This window comes from Anopheles gambiae, chromosome 3 (assembly GCF_943734735.2).
Source record: "Anopheles gambiae chromosome 3, idAnoGambNW_F1_1, whole genome shotgun sequence".
Lineage (NCBI taxonomy): Eukaryota > Metazoa > Arthropoda > Insecta > Diptera > Culicidae > Anopheles > Anopheles gambiae.
This window is the reverse complement of record NC_064602.1, coordinates 83,424,630-83,436,161: the sequence shown is the minus strand read 5'-3', so window position 1 is coordinate 83,436,161 and position 11,532 is coordinate 83,424,630. Positions and strand designations below refer to the sequence as shown.

Below are 11,532 nucleotides of genomic sequence, written 5' to 3'. Positions count from 1 at the left end.
TGCGTAGGCTGGGTAAAGTAAACAATTTGAAAGCATAATATAAACCACCGTGTACCGCCTTCGTACGGCGCGAACCGAAAGAAAATCCCCGCCAAGCGAGCAACTCATGCCGAGAACTCGTTAGATTTGGAGATCAGTAGTAGCCGGCAGTTTCGGGATTGTTGTTTTGGGTGGTTTTTTGTCTTTGCATAATGGTTGGTGGCGGCCTATCGCAAATTTTCTTTTTTTGCCAAGACCTTGTTGTTCCTCCAACGGCCAGGGCTCGCGATGAGAAGTTATGATTGGAAGAAAAGGGGCAAAGAAAAATCTCCCAAACCTTTCCCGCTTCGTTTCACAAGAAACGTCATAATGACCTTCGGAATGAATTGCGGAAAAAAAGAGAGCGAAAGAAATTATCTGCGGCTGCGGAAAATACACCGTTCACGACGATGACGCTGCATTAGTGCCAGCCGGATGGGGGTATAGGCACTAGCCTGATGATTATTTAAGACCCCCTCTTCCATTTGCACCTACCCCGAGGTTATCCGCGGGCTTATGGGTGGAAGTAATTTTGTTAGTCTATAGTTTTGGCCATCGGCTCGCTGGGTTGAAACTTTCTCACGAACTTCCTCCCTGTTCGCCAATTGCACAAAGTCTCTTCCTGCGGCAAGGAGGTTTCCTGCCAACCAACATCACCGCTACCAGTACGTGACTGACTTCGAATGACTGGTCGAAACTTTTGTTGCGCAAAAGTTTTGCACCATTACCATGCTTCCTACCGCGCGGAGGCTGGAAAGGCCTTGTGATGGGAGGTCCTAGCGAGTTTATAAGGTGTCGTTGTGAGGTGCTCAAAGTTAGTCGCTGGGTATGGAGTGCTAGCACGCGAACAACTTCAAAAACGTGTTCGGAAGGCGTAGCTCTGCAGACCTGACTGCCAAACAGGCAGGGATACGTTTCAGTTGTGTCCAATTTTGGATAATGTCTGAGATGGTAGGAGAAATGGTAATGGTTTGACGATGGCGAGATCCCGTAACCTGCGTGCCTGAAAGTTGCATCACATTTCACTAAGAACCCATGCTTATAGCTACAGCAGCAAGCTAGCGCTAGTCCCGAGAGCTGTGGACATTGAAGCTCTCTCCATTTCATCCAGCGAGACGACCGATCTTAATCCGATTAGACGTTTTGCATTTATGCATTCAGCAATATTCTCCATCCAGCGCTCGGGGTATATACGCTTGCAACGACCCGAACGACACTGCTAGCATATGCAGTTGCCGACCGGCAACTCGGCTAAACTTATTCCTTACACCGAGTTGGAAAGATGAAGCGGAAGTTCTTCAAACGACGACAGACACACAAACCGTACCAGACACGGGGCTCAACTGCACTGGAGGAAAACGCACCGGGAAAGTCTTCTGGAAGTTATGATATGCATTTTTCATCCCACCTCGGATTGATTACGCCGGTTGCAAGAAATGCACACCGGGAGCTTGGCTGGGAAGGGAGTCAATACCTGCATTGATGCTGGGGGCTGCTGTGCCTGTGAGACGTAAGAAAATTAATTTTCAATAATTAAAACCACCCCGGCTCAGATTTACGTGCCCAACTGCTGGCACTGGATTCGGGAATGGAGCTGCAGGAGCTGCACGAAGTCTGTGTGTCTTCGTAAGAACCCCAAAGGCTAGGATTTTGAGCTGTAGGTTGAGTAAACGAGTACATGATTTAAGGCAAGGGATTACGTGTGTAATCTGGAGTGCAATTTAATCGAATGTCGCATTCATCAATGTTGCATCAGGCGAAGAAGGAAGCGCAGGGATGGTAGTTCATGGATTATAGAAATAGAAATAAAACGATTTAACAATCATTTACGTACCAAGTGAAATCTTGCCGGTGCGCTTTCAGTTCAATTAAAAGGGTTATAAATTGGGTCTGAATTTCATTTTGGTTATCTGTACAGTCGAAATTTATTTCAGTGCAAGGGTTAACGAACTTATGGGTGGATTATTTCTTCACGCCATACCTTTTATAAGTTAAAAACTGAGGGTCTGAGTCAAAGAGTGTCAAGCCTCTATCGTTCTGCATTTGACATTTAAAATATTCGACCCCCCCCCCCCCATTCGATGCCTAACGACTAAAGAATCACGACTTGTTCAGCACGCAGTCTCGCGAACATCAAAGGGCAAACGCGCCCGATGTGTACCACGTCAAACGTTTGATCTGCTTCTGTACGATTAGGGGTACTACCACCAAAAAGGGCAACACATTTTCGACCGAAAGATTAGCAGACATTGAGTCGGCAGTTTGTGGCCATCATCGTCATCATCAGCACCAACGCCATCAGGCAACGATCGATCGATAGGCACCCGGTATAGCTAAATCCCCGTCCGTATCTTGACACTTAATCGATAACCACGATGTAAAATTTCGCGAACAGTTTGATGTAGATTGTCGATTCATTATGGCGCGCGTTACACGCACTCTCACACAGCACCTTATACGCTACCGGCCTTTACCAAATCGTGGTTTGCATAAGAGACCACGGCACTGGATGGACGGCGATTGCTAATTTGCTGATAAAATTACTGTAATCATATCGGGGAGCAATGCTTTGCGTCATCTCTCCCAGCCCTTGAGCAGCTCTCGATGTCGGGATGTTACAGCATCACGGAGTATGATTACTGGGTAGCGAGACAAGATTGAGAAAGCGACAGAAAATGAACACATTCAGCAATCTTGATAAGCTTGGACGTAACCGTCTCTAATCCATTTGCACCTCACCGGGTGGTTGCTAATGCTTGACAAAGAAGACGCTCGGTATGACTAAGTTTGAACCTAAAGCCTACCGCACACTGAAGTCCACGTCGACATCAGGTCGGCATCTTAAGAACTCCGCCGGGACACATTCGTTGTGCGGTGCAAGGTGTTGTGCTAATTTGCCCACCGGAGCCATTTCGTCTTCATCGTTCGGTACTGCTTGACTAGAGTTTTTTTTTACTAACTTCACTCTACTTCTTCCGACTTTCGCGGTTCGGTATACTTTCGGAAACGAGCTGCTAAAATGTCCCACCGGGGGTGCCGTGCGCTCCAACTTATGGTGGAGATAATAAAAGAAAACGGTTTATTTTTTCCATTAAATAATGCCAACCTTACTACCTATCGCAAGTGCCTTGAATGCTCGCACATCAAGAGTCCATTGAGAGTTTGGGATAATACGCCGTGCGCTTCACCGGATCTTGGGAGCAGACAGCGAAAAAAAAGAACACTCACACACAAGAAACGTTTGGAAGTTTCCGGATTAATCAGATTATGATATTATGTAGGGCATGCTTCCAAGAGCCGGTGGTCGGTTGTAGGTATTTTGTTTCACACCGTCCCCATCATCCGCGATGTACATTAACTTAGTTGTGATTTTGTGGCTACCTTAGGTCACTCTTGCTCTCTCCGTAGCTCCCCACTTTGGCGATGATGGATCGCTACGGGCACGTCGTGTCTCGTTTTGAGGTGAATGAATCAAATAAATACTTCATTAGAGAGGGGTCGAAGCGTAACGCGAAAGACAACCACCGTTGGCTTTTATGGACTGCCGGTCGGCATAACTTTGGGAGGTAATAATGGGTAGGCTTTCCATGATTAAGATATTGTGGAGCGAGCTGTCAGTAAGAAGACATTGAAATAGGTAGCTCGCTTTTACACGACCTATTTAATGCTGGTGTCCTGCCGTTAGCGGAGTGGCTTTTGTTTCACAGTTTGTAATCATTTTGTTCTTCAATTTGTAACATGTAAGCGTACAACAAATCACCTTGGCTACGGAATTCCGCTTAAAAAGGTGTCAATTGCTACATGCTGCGGAGTTTGTGTGGCTGTCGCTCGGTATGGCATGCAAAAGAGTTTTGCAGGTCAAGCAGTTTTAATGCTAATTGCAGCAACCGCACTCTTCACATGTGTCAATTAGCGTATGTGTGTCGAGCATTCCGACGCCAGCAAACTGCTAACCAGATTTTGCACCTTTTTTGCATTACACCAGAACGATGTCGATTAGCGTTCTTCTTTGCCCGAGCTCCAGCATTGCCGTTGCAGGGGGACCACCCAACGTAAAAGTGAGCATTCAGATCATTCTTTCCGGTGCTTTTGCTCTCGAGTGCCGGCTGCTGCTGCTGCTGCTGTTCGGGTGAAAGCATTTTCATGCTCCACCGTAAGAAGAGGTACTTGTGGGGTCCATTCTGCAAAACCTCCGGTGCAAGAAAGCGTGAGCAAAACAACAAAACTCTTCAGACATTGCAATTTTGGAGTGCCATTTACGTCTTCCGCCACACTTCTGGGTGAGTGGAGCAACGTAAAGAAAGGGTAGTACCTCGATTTGGAATTCGTCGAAGAGTTGTGAAATAGTGCATGGCGGCTGTGGAGCAAGAGACAAGTTTGTAGCGACTCTGTAGCGTCGTTAGAGAAGCTGAAGCAGTTGAAAGCAGTCTTAAGAGTGCGCTTCAACAATGTGCTGCAACAACACAGGAGCCGATCTTTTCGACACACCAAAGCGGACCCGAGCATAAAATCTCAATCAGAGTGCTGTTCCATCCCGTTGGACAATGTTTTATTCAAAATGAAAATGAAAACATTTGGGCACGACGCTACCCCGAGGAGAGCGTCCGTGTAGTCGCTCCTTTTCTGAGCGAGAAAATTATAGCATGACACATAAAAGCGTAAAAAACCAATGATACTGTTAGTTGCCGAGTCAGGAACGATGACCACTATCAAAAATTCTGGTGACATTTACTATGGTTCGCAAACGGGGATGTCCCATTAAAAGGGAAATGCTTTCAACTCTACTGAACAGACTTGACTGCTCAAAATTGGGTGGGTGCCTTTGCACAAACGGTTCCAAACTGTCGGTGGTCCTCAGTTTTGGGACGATGAGCCTCTCCCCATTTAAAAGGAAGACTACCAGAACCTTGCTCCAGTGTGTACCAGTCCGGTTTGTTCGGTTCGGTGATTGGTCCTGCTTTCTGTGCCATGAGTTTTCGGGCAAACTGACAACCGAAACGAAATGCTGATTAGCATACGATTCTTCATAATGTTGTCATTTGCGTTTGTAAAAGCCCACGTTCGGGTAGGTGTGGTGTGAGGCAATAGTTGCCTTTATAGTTTTATCTAGCCATGAACGCTAGGCACATGTTCGCGTCAAGATAACAGCGCACAACGGTCTTTTGGTGTGAGTGTACCATATGCTATTGCAACAACGTTTCCGACCTTCCAATTCGTGGTCCGGGAGCCAGAAGACATGAGACGGGAACACGTACCATTCCAGCATGTTATTTCATTTAAATATTCATCAAAAGTGTGTATGAGAGAGTGTGTATTTGGAGTTTTCTCCTATGTACACCGCATCGGTGGCGGCTTCCAATTGCTGTCACAGGCACACGTCACGTTGACTCATTTCTGGTCGGTGAACTTGTCGCGCAGTTGGCTCTCGTCACGCGTTTCTGAAGAGCGGCAACGCAGGCAAGGCGTAAACTTTGACACTTCTGTTGCGGCATTGAAGTCGAAAAATAATGCCTCGCAGAGAGTTTGGAACAACAACGGGGAAGGTGGCAAAGATAGCACAATTTCTAGTTTCATTTTGTGTGTGTGATATATACCTCTCGGTGACATGAATATTTTATGAATTTAAACACCTCGACGACCGACGCTACGTTTGCTTTACTCGTTGGAAGTACCACTGTTTCTAAATATGGTGAGATGAGGTCGTATGAGTCTCAAACAGGCTATTAACTGTGCAGAAAAAGTTGGAATGAGATCCTCCAACCCTAGTGCAATGCGTGAAGGTATTATTATGGTTATAATTACACCACGTACAGCTTCTGCGCTTGGGTAAAAATGTTGCCCGTTCCAACGAATAATTGCGGAACCCAGGCGTTTACGTTGCCTGCGGATGAAAAGGGGGTTTTGCAGCAATGTTGCTGCTTCAAGTGTTATGGGTGGTAGTTTTGCTTACATTGGGATTTAATATAGCCTGGTTCCGGAAGTGTGGTTTTCCAAAACTACTGGCAAACTACTTCCGTTGGTGGCTTTTAAGTTATGCTGGATGAGTGAGTTGGAGGTTTTGTGGGAGTGCGAATGGTGGGAGTAATGTTTAACGTTTAACTAGACATTTTATGTAAGTTGGGTCATTTTAGTAGGAGGCTCTCGTAAGGTTAAGCGTTAAACATTACAATTTATCAAAATATATGAATATTTGTGCAATGTGTTACAGAGGATCCTTAGTTTTAAATTTATGAATTCATTCAAACTCTGTTTTCCTTGTTGCAATCAAACCTCACTCCCCGTTTAATTTATTATTCCGAATCCTGCAACATGTTTTGGTACGTGGCGTAATCTGGCAAATCCCAAACACTTCACACTTCAATCGAAATCAGATTTAGCTTCAAGCTTTTTTAAACCCTCCGCCTTCTCTTTGCGTTCGTACGAACGAAACATCCTTTCAATCAACACGATTGAGTTATTCCGCCAATTCTGCTTCTCACAATGATATCCACCCAAGCGAGCACCAGTAATCGAACCAGTAATCAACACATCCTGGCCCTTTTGTGTATGTATGGATGTACGTATGGGTGTGTGTTTCCACAACTCATCCCTTGTGATGATGCCGCAGCTAATGATAGACACCGGCAAACCGAATAACCAGGAGGCAGAGAGCGCACTGGGGACAAACAAACCAACAATGGGAAACTCTCTCTCTCTCGGTGTGTATGTGTAGTGTGCTGGTGGTGTGGTTCTCGTTCACTCTGTACGCTCGTTAAATAAATAATTATTCAATTATGAAAATTCCGCCTCGTAATGGTTCCGGTTGCTGCTGCTGATTGGAAGCAAAGGAGAATGGGGAAAGCAAGAAGAAGCAGGAGCAGGTTGGCATGACATGAGATTGAAAGTGGCAGGCCGTCGGCGGGGTATGCAAAAGGTTATTGTTAGTGTTTGAAAAGGGATAACGCTTCCGAAGAGAGCAACATCCCCGTCTCTAGACGAGCTTGCTTCGATTACGGCAAAGGATGCGGTGTGGAGAGCTTTTCCTACAAAATGCCCGCTTGCTTATGCGTTTGATGTGGTTGTGTTTTGAATAATGAACGGGTGTTGATGGCATGGCACGCGGGACCCAAGGAGCTGGAGATCGTGTATAATCCACCCCGAACGAACGTTGCTGTTTTCGCGTAGCGATGCTCTGCCACGCTTAAGTTGTCACTATTCATTATGCCTTCCGATTCCGGGCGGGATAATTAAACGCTTACTGGAGATTAATTGCCGTTGCTGCTGGTTGCTGCTGCTCGGTTGGCTGTGATGCGCAGTGCCGGCTTGCAACGGCTTCTTGACGTGCGGCTTCCTAACCGCAAGTAGTTTCTGCAAGCAAAGTGCATCAATCACCGATCGGTTCTCCCTATCGGTTGAAGTTATGAAAACCACACCACCTCACGGTGGCCCGATCGGTGGTAGTTGAATAAACTTGAACGATGCCGGCGACCGAGCATGGAGCGGAACATTCCAGCCATTCTAACTTTCGCCAGGGTCCGGTCTGTGCGGTGCATCATTGTGCATTATGGCAGTGCAGTGGTAGCACAGCTACCGATATAGCTATGGAATGTCGAGCACTTTCCAGCGACTCGGGGCTTTGGACATCGATCGATAGAGGGAGGGTGACGTTCCAGTGCAAGCGGGCGACCTTTGCCCAACCAACCTCTGAGGTTCGTTGGTTGATAGTTTCCGATCCCAGAAGCACTCATAAAGTTTTGGACCCAGCCCAAAGAATGTCTATATATGAATATGCGGTCGGTTGGAGTTTTTGCGAATTCCGAAAGCAAACAACAATCTCCGTCCAACGTGGGAAGTTGGGAGAAAATTATAAAGAAGTTACGGGGTTACGGGAAACGCCTCTGAACTTTCGAAATGGGAAGCAACCTCTGGGTTCCGGAGGTTTTGCTTTTGCAAGTTCCTGCAACCAGCAAACAGGAAGATGAAATTAAACCCATTCCGCATGAAAACATTTTGCGCGCAAGCGAGAGAACAACCCCCTGTGTACGTGTGTGTGTGTTCTTCCCAAGATTTGGTTAAAAGTTTTGCCCAAGTAAATCTATTCTTTGAGACTTTCACCCGACACGGAACGAAAATCGATTGTACCCACCCAACATCAACGACCTTAAAAACTAAACACAGCCCGGGAACGTTCCGGAAGAATGCGCGACGACGCATCGGGTAAGCCGTTGGTCTTTAAATAGTACGCCGTCGCACTGCCACATCGAAGGTGTTGCTGCACCGGGAGAATGCTAATGGACTTTCGGGGGTGCTTACCCCCGGGGATATTGGGGTCACGACGATTTAAGGTGGCAAATCGTACATTATTCAAGCGTTGTTTTCGTTCTAAACCTGCCCAAGCGGGGTGAGGTCCAAAGTCGAGCTGCTCTAACCTAATGTCCCAAGTTGCTAGACAGGAATGCTCTTCCAATGCGATTGTGCAATCGTAGACATTGCCTAGCCATCAAACCTTTGGCTAACCTTCTGCATCTGGTGTGACTTGTTGCCCGATCGGAAAGAGGAAAAAAAAGAACATCCAACCAAACTCGTAATCTAAACAGAGTGAAAGTGTTTTTTAATTCGCAGCCCCTCTGCAGCTGGTTTTCCGTCGTTCCCCTGTGGGCATAAACATTGCAGCGGAAATTTATGGAAATTTATTGTTTCCAATGCCCAATCGGTTTCGGCTGGTGCATTCCGTACCGTACTCGCAAGTGCAGCCCAAATACCAATTGCATTGCGCAGCTTGCGATAGTGGCGTTTAATCTCGGTCGGAAACCGGATGGATTTACTAAAGTAAAGATACGCACCACGTGCGTTTTGATGACCCGAGCCTGGTGCGGATTAGTTGCTTTGTAGCGATTAAAATTTTAATGCAATCGTTTGGAGCTGTTTGCTTGTGCTGTGTGTGTGTTGTTTGTTGTTAGGATGACAGGAAGTTTTGAACATACAAATGATTCGAAATTTATTGACTTGACTGGTGCACGGATGTGAATTCCTTCTGGTGTATTTAATGTGCGCCCGATTTATGGAGTTGGGTATGTTGTATTTAGGTCAAATAGCTTGGTGCAGAACAGTTGGAGATGGTCGACGTTTAGTATGCTCGATATTTATCGTTACTGTTTAATAAAAACATATTATTGCTGTAGTGATGACTGTCTGCTTTTTGGCAAAATGTGTATACTCTTTACTCTCTACTATGAATTAAATTAAACACTTAGCAAACCAACAGCTACTTACAGTCTGATGTTTGAAATCCGTATCTTATATTTCCAACTCCGATATAGTTCTGTTCACATTAGAACTTTAGTGATACATTATTTTCCAATTTTTGTATAGATTGAATTAGAATGATGAATGAATATCGTTTATTGTAACGTCTATACCGATGTGAGATAAATGATTACAAAAAAAGTACAACAAAAGATGTTACATAGCTTCTCATTACATAAGAAAGTGGATTTCATTCTCCAACAGAGTATGGAACAAAAGAACAAATAATGCTTTGCAATTACAATCGTGGAGGACTTAAGTGCTTTCATTTATTTCATCTTTATAGTTCCTTAACCTCCCAGTCCTAGATAGCCTAGATAGCCTCTTTAGTTTCTATCGCTTACAAAATTGCCTGCCAGTTAGCCATCATTTGGATCCTTCCTCATGAAGCGTTCGTTAGCGCGTGGTCCACAGGGGAGAAGTAAATTATCTTCACCTTTCGACCGGTGAACGGAAACAGTAGCAAGCAAACCAATCGACATCGGGTGGGGGGGATGGAAACCATTGCGAGAAGGAGATTAATTAAATCTCGAATTCGATGCGCTGAGGCATCGCAAGCGAATTAATTAGATTTTCACATCTTTTGCTCGATAATGATGTGACTGCCTGCCGGTTGGAGCTGCTGTACATAAATTACATTCCGATTCTGGTTCACAACACGGCGGGACGTATTGCCAGAAATATGGCTACCCAGCGCCTAGCCCTCTCCCACAAAAGCAGCACTGTAGGGGGTTGCCGATGCTGGGTGTATAATAATCCAATCTGACCCACATCTTGAACCAAAAGCAGAAGCTAGCACTGGTGGTGGGTTAACTCGGTTGAGAGGAAGTTAAACATACCCCCAATTGAACTTCGGCCGGCGTGACTTCATCTGATATGATTATCGCTCTAATCTAACGGTGGAAAGGATTCGCCTAGCTTATGTCACTTCCATGCAATAGGATACCGCTGTTGGGTATGGGCTGGGTTGGGGAATGGGGGAATTGCTTTAATATTTACCTTGACGCGTTCGTCGTTCGCATCCTACCAGCTTTCCGGAACATCCGGTACACCACGGAACGAGAACGAGCTGTGGAAGTGCGGGAATATCTTAATCGATAATCATCGTCAAAGCGGCAGAGCACCTGTAGCCCACCTGTTTTTGTGAGGTCCTTTCGCCCCGGAAACTCTTCGAAACATTGGAGAAACCATTAACGCTTCCAATGGGAGCGCGTGAGTGGAATAGCGCTCCTGGTGGTAGCGTATGTTGCGTGCACTGCGTTACTGTAAACAACGGCACGAACTGAAGTATCTTATTTCGCGTTCGAGTTGAGGATGGGGTTTTCAGGTTAGGAGTTGGAGAAAGAAGACCTACAAGACTACAAGGGGGTGGTTGTAGGATCCTGCTCGACATCTTAATCGATGATAACAGTAATGATATCATTATCAGGTTGCGTTGGTTGTTCGTTGCTTGGCTCTTCCGCACGATATCGTGCAAACCTCCCGCGAACGGCTTCCACGATAAACCTTAGAGTCAAAGGTAGGAACTCCGATGCCTAAACCAACATATGGGGGAGTGAGTAATTTGGGCAAACACAGAAGAACATCGAGGCGCAGGGCGCTTTTTTGAGTTGGGTATGAAAGTTGTTAAACATTGGTTTTTAATGTGTACGCGTGTGTGTGTGTGTGTGCTGTTGATGGGAGTGTGAGAGAATTTAGCATTTAATGTGTCTAAAGCTATTTGTCGGATATGTTATCCCTCCCGAAACCTCATCGATGGAAAGCCATTATCGATAAGGACAAATATTTGGTTTCTAATTTTAACTCAAACTCTTTCGCCTTCTTCGGATCGTTTCCCTCCGAAAGAGTCAAGTTCCGTTTTACGCACACAGACATACACACATGTACAGCACTCCAGTAGTCACTCCAGTAGGTAGAGAGAAATATCAATTTTGATGATTTGTTTGAACGGGAAATGGGATCCATGTTTGCCGAGAGTAGTGGGAGAAAGTTATTTAATTAATAGCTTTTCAGTTTTGTAAACTTTCAGCGAGTGCTTAGCGTTACCGTTGGGTGATACTATCATTTTTCGATGCACCGCTACCGTACGGTTACGCAAGTAATAAATCTTACCTTCCCATTAACACTGGATGAAATTGAGTTGCGGGCGGCCTCTAAATTGTTTCGAGTGTGATTAATGTGAAGTAATGCACTTCAATTGGCTTCAGTTTCGATTCCAACAGAGAAAAA

General features: G+C 45.6%; 1 protein-coding gene across 5 annotated transcripts in view; it reads left to right on the top strand.

Annotated features, from left to right (window-relative positions):
• Positions 1-11,532, top strand: part of LOC133393081 (uncharacterized) — a 412,772-nt gene that overhangs the window by 245,137 nt on the left and 156,103 nt on the right. The window lies entirely within an intron of this gene.